Here is a 5,744-nt window from a genome sequence, read left to right on the forward strand (position 1 = left end):
TCTCAATTTCATGTGATTATTTACCCGTTTTTGTTTAGAAAGTTTGAACAGTGTGCTGGGAAGAGTTAAACAGCAAAACTGTAATTCATGTACTGGTAGATAAAGTGAGAGTAAGCAATGTTGTTGCTGTTCTGCATTTGTAGTGTTCCAGAGCCCAAATTAGAATTAGGACCCCACTGAACTACATGTTGTATATAGGAAGACATTTTGTAATAGGATTGGTGTTGAATAGCATTGCATTTCACATGGTTTGTATATAAATACTGAGGATACATTTTAATGAAGTTTCCCAAATTAAGTCATAGAGATGCAATAGCCTCTTCATAGCCACACTTCCATCTTTATTTTCATCCCTTCTCTAATACTCTCAAAAAATTTTTTTGAACTGGCCTGTGAGGGAGAAAGTGAGGAAAAAGAATGACATATGAGGGGTTTCTGTTCAGTTTTTTTTCTTAGTGGCGCATCAGAGCGTAGCCAGCTCCATCATAGCACTTCCTGCCAACACTTGCTCTTCAGCGCTGATCTCTTAGATGAGCTGAAGCTCGGTAGTAGAAAAGAGGAATAGAACAAAATACTTCGGTATGAAGCTAGGAGAGATTTGAGTCCTGATGCTGCATATTAAAGATTGACATGGATTTATGCGCTGAGGATTATTCCTTTGAAGTAAATCTGGGCCATGACTTAAATGCCATAAGGGACCATTCTGATCATCTAGATCACGGGCCCCAGGTGGCCCACCACTGATCTAGATGCTCCAATCACTGTACATGCTGTCACTGTTGTGGGGTAACTGCATCTTTGACCCTTCTATGGCATCATTGAAAACACCTCCCTTAGATGTTGGTTAGAGGCCTGAGCCCTAAGTGGGGTGTTGTAAAGGATAGCACGAAGGAGTCAAAGGTGCAGTTACTTCAGATCTGTGGCAGCGTGTACAGCATTGGAGCATCTAGATCAGGGTAGGGTAGGCCATGAATGCTCACAAAATTGGGGGTGAGGGCTCTGGCTGTAGGTGCAGGCTGTGGGAGTGGGGCTGCAGATGAGGGTCTTGGGATGCAGGACTGTGCTCCAAGCTGGGATTGAGGGGTTTGGAGGGTGGGAGGGGATTAGGGCTGGAGCAGAGGAATGGGGCATGGGAGGAGGTCGGGGTGCAGGCTCCGGGCAGCACTCATCTCAAGCAGCTCCCGGAAGCAGTGGCAGTCCCCCCTCTGGCTCCTACACAGAGGCACGCTGCTGGCTGGGCAGCTTTGCATCCTGTCCTGTCTGCAGGCATCACCCCTGCAGCTCCCTATGGCCGTGGTTCCCAGCTAATGGGAGCTGCAGAGCTGGCACTTGGGGCAGAGGCAGTGTGTGGAGCCCCCTGGCTGCCCCTATGCATAGGAGCTGGAGAGGAACATGCCGCTGCTTTGGGGAGCCATGGCAGATGTGGAGTGGGGTAAGCCCCCAACACCACTCCCCAGCGGAAGCTCGAGGGCTGGATTGAAAGGTGTGATGGGCCATAGTTTGCCCACCCCTGATCTAGATGCTGCTGTCTTACAAGTAAGAGTCTCAAACATTCTGATTTTTCTTTTTTTTTTAACCTTGGACAGGATCAACAACGACCAGCCACCTTTTCACAAAGCACAATACATTTACTTTAGGACAAAAACATTGCAGAGAAAACATACCAGCTATTATCTGTCTTTCCCATGGAGACCCTGGTAGGTTTCAAAGTTCTTCAAATTCTTCCAGCAGAGTAACACTCTTGGGTAGAGTCTCATGTCAATTATTGGACTGAAAGAGAGTCCCCCTTCCACTACATCAGGGTATCCACTTTATACCATTCTGCATTCTTTTTCTCCTGGGTCTCTTGAAACCGTTCAAAACCAGTAGCTACAGTTCCCCCTTGCCCCTGTCCCCCAGATGGTAGTACTTCTCTAAAGTTGCAAAGAATCCTGTGGCACCTTATAGACTAACAGATTTCTTGGAGCATGAGCTTTCGTGGGTGAATACCCACTTCGTCGACATGCATCTGACGAAGTGGGTATTCACCCACGAAAGCTCATGCTCCAAAACATCTGTTAGTCTATAAGGTTCCGCAGGATTCTTTGCCGCTTTTATGGATCCAGACTAACACAGCTACCCCTCTGATACTTCTCTAAAGTTGTTTATCTGCCCAGGGATTTGCATTAGTCTGATTTCTTCCCCTCATTCCCAATTTTAATTCCCCCTGCCAGAACATAATCCACAGTTCACACGCATGCATAAAGCATTTATAGACACAGTAGTCTGTAAATATCCTATCTGCCACTATTATCTGGCACATCTCATCACAATAATCTAAAGTTTCCATGATTCCACAGCCTCACATCTGTCCCACATACATGTAGTAAGATACTCTAAATAAAGACAGAGGGTGGGAAAAAGGAAATAGTTATTCCCCTATTGTACAAAATGGGGAACGAAAGACCACATAAATTAAATGACTTGTGCAAGGTAAAACAGGAACTCCATGGTGGAACTGGGAACTGAACCCATCGCCTACCCGTCCAGTGCCTTAGCCAGACCGTCTTTCCTTTCCAACTGAATCTAACTTTTATCTTCTCTAACTCTTGTCTTAAGACTATGAGTTCCTTGGAAAGCAGGGTTGGCTGTTGTGTGGCCACAAGCACCCTGACAGTGTTCCATAAACCCCCATATACCACTACCTCGCTGGTGAAATAGTGATGACAGTAAGAGGAAATCTTCTGTTTTAACAAAATAGCTGCCTGGATGCTTTATAAGCAACCCAGACACAAATTTAAAATAGAAATGACTTATCAGCTCTCTTCTGACAGCAGCAGAAATGTTGTTTTCCTTCTTATTGCAATTTGACCTTTTCAAGTAGCATTTCAGTGACACATCTCATAAGCAATTTGATTTATTGCTTCCAAGTAAGTGACGTTTTTAGGGGCACAGATATTCCATTAGGGGAGGTATTTGTGAAAGACAAAATGCGCTATAATAAAATCCCAGGGGCGAAGGAGAGCAGTCATCTATCACCCTAGGATTGAAGGGGACAGGGAAGGGAGGTGAAAGCTGTTGTCAGATGCTACCAGTGTGGTGCTCTGCTCTGTTCAGTGTTGATATCACTTGGCTGTGTGCTTGTATTCCCTCTATGTGCTGCTCCAGCTCTTCAAAGATAGCTGACACAGCAGATCCCGAGAGAACCCCCAATGACCACAGAGTCTAGTAAGGTACGAAGGCTCTTCAGCCAGGTTTATTGTCAAATGAAGCACAATGATAGTTCCCTCTAGATTTTACTCTACAGGACATACTACAAGTATGTGCCCCCTGGCAGTGGACTCAGCTCAGTAAGTGGCGGGACTTTCCACTGCTGCCTCGGCTGGACAAAGACACCACCCCAGGGATGCATTCTTCTACACAGGTACAAACAAGTTACACATCACTCCTGACGTATTGAGGTGCAACCCCTTTACGTAGTAAGGTGCCGCCTCTCACCTTGTACATGTTGGTTCAAACAAAACAACTCTATCCATCATATTACCCTTTTGGCCCTGTCATTGGGATGGGTCAGCCTGTTCCTTGTTATCTGTGGAATGTTCCAGTATGTGAATGTTCTGATATCTAGTGCCCAGTACCTTTTAGGTACATATCTTCTTGCAGCATCAGCCCTTTCCTTGCTAGCTTCTGTGAGCAGTGCCTGCCTCTGGCTCACAGCTTCACTTTGCTTTATGTTAGCAAAGTCTTGACCATTACTTTAGGTCAGGCCTCATACCTGGGCCTCTGATACCAAGGTTTATATCTTAGGGCCTCCTCTTACTACAAAAGCTTGTGCCAACATCTTTCTTTGTAAGAGGATTTGTTACAGTCCAGGGGGGAAGGCTAACTACAGCTTGTTACTGAAATGGGGCCCATGGGTGGTGGGTGAAGTTTCCAGTTGGGGAGGCTGGCCCCCTGACCCTCTTCTTCCATCCCAGGCCTGCCCCTGCTTGCTACTCTCAGCTCCCCCCCCATGGCCCAAGATGGGGGCTGAGACCTCGATGGGACTATGGAGTGTGTATGTGGGGAGGAGTGCTGAGAGCTCAGCCCTAGCCAAGGTCAAGCTTTCAGCCTTGTCCAGGTCTGCAGCAGAGCTCTCAGCCTTGGCTGGAGCTCCAAATGTGGAGCCCCTCTCCCATTCTGCCCCATGGCCCCATCCCCCCCCTCACTCTGCCTCTTCCCCCTGAGGCCCTACCCTGCCCTTGTTCCCTCCTCACTGTGGCCCCAAGATGGGAAAAGCTCTGTACTTCTGCAGCAGGGAGCAAAATTTCCAACCCCAGGGCCACAGTGAGGGCAGATTTTTCCAGGACCCCCAAATGGGGGCATGAGGTTGGGGGAGGATGAGCCTTCCTTAGGTGCCACTCATGGCTGTGCCCCTCTTTAAAAAAATGCATTGAGGGGTTCTGTTGGTGCTATGCAAGGAGAAGTTCATCAATGGCTATTAACCAGGATAGACAGGGATGCAAAACCCCAAATCATATTCTGAAGTGTCCCTAACCTCTAGTCATCAGAAGCTGGGAATGGACAACAGGAAATGGATCACTTGATTACCTGTTCTGTTCATTTCCTCTGGGGCACCTGACATTGGCCACTATCAGAAGACAAGATACTGGGCTAGATGGACCTTTGGTCTTGACCCACTATGGCCATTCTTTTGTGTTGTTCCAGTGATTGATATACATAGTGCATAAGATACAAGTTGAAATGTTTTGACTATAATAGTAATAATATAACATGAGTTCGGTCAATAAGGTCAGAACAAGATGCCATTTCAATTTTTCCAAAACAATATTTCACCATTTCAATCTGCAGCAAATTTCAATTTTTTCATTCTAATTTGGAACAAAAAAAGAGGAAATTTCCCATAGAAGGGGAATTTTGGGTTCTGACCAGCTCCAGGTGTCTCAGTCTTACAAATGAGCAATGTGTGGTACAGAGCAGTTAAGTGACTTACCCCAGGTCACGCAGGAAGCCTATAAGAGACAGAGTAAGGAATGCAGCCTAGGTGACCTGACTTTCCAGTTCTGAGCTTTATCAACAAGACCATACTTCCTCCCTAATCATGCACAAATTAGTTTCCCTCTCATGCCACACCCATCTGCATTTTTTTATACTAGGAGAAATTCCTTGCCTGTTTTTCTGCAGTGATACACAGTATTTCTGCCCAAGCTCCTTCTGCTTCCTGGGAAACCAACACGAGCACATGGTACATCAATATGACCCAGCTCAAATCCTTGTGACTGAGCTAACAGACTACATTTTAACCTTCAGCCCCCATCTTACCCATGTATCACACATGCAAAGGCAAAGCTCTGTCTTTATACTGTTTAAGAACAAATGCAAGGTGATTATACAAATGTAACCCTTCTGCCCCTCTGAGTTGGCAGCAACAAGGGCTGGGTTCAGTATCCAGGGCTTCCATTTCAATAACACAATGCATTACCGGCTAGAGCCTCCACCCAGTGACCTGGGACACTTACATATCGCACCCCCCTGGGCTCCTCTAGGAGGCAATACTTCCCCTCTCACAAGCACGGAGTCTGAGTGTAGCAAAATCCTTTTAATAAAGGAAGGAAACAACGCGGCATCTCATTGGAGAAACACCACAAGCAGGATTATAACACAAACCATAAGCAAAAACCCACCTCCAAGTACGTTTGGCAATGTCCTTTCCCCCTTAGGGTCTTAAGCCCAATCACCCCAAAGTCCAGCAACCCAAAAGTCTC

This window comes from Chelonoidis abingdonii, chromosome 6, assembly GCF_003597395.2.
Source record: "Chelonoidis abingdonii isolate Lonesome George chromosome 6, CheloAbing_2.0, whole genome shotgun sequence".
In the NCBI taxonomy this organism is placed as follows: domain Eukaryota; kingdom Metazoa; phylum Chordata; order Testudines; family Testudinidae; genus Chelonoidis; species Chelonoidis abingdonii.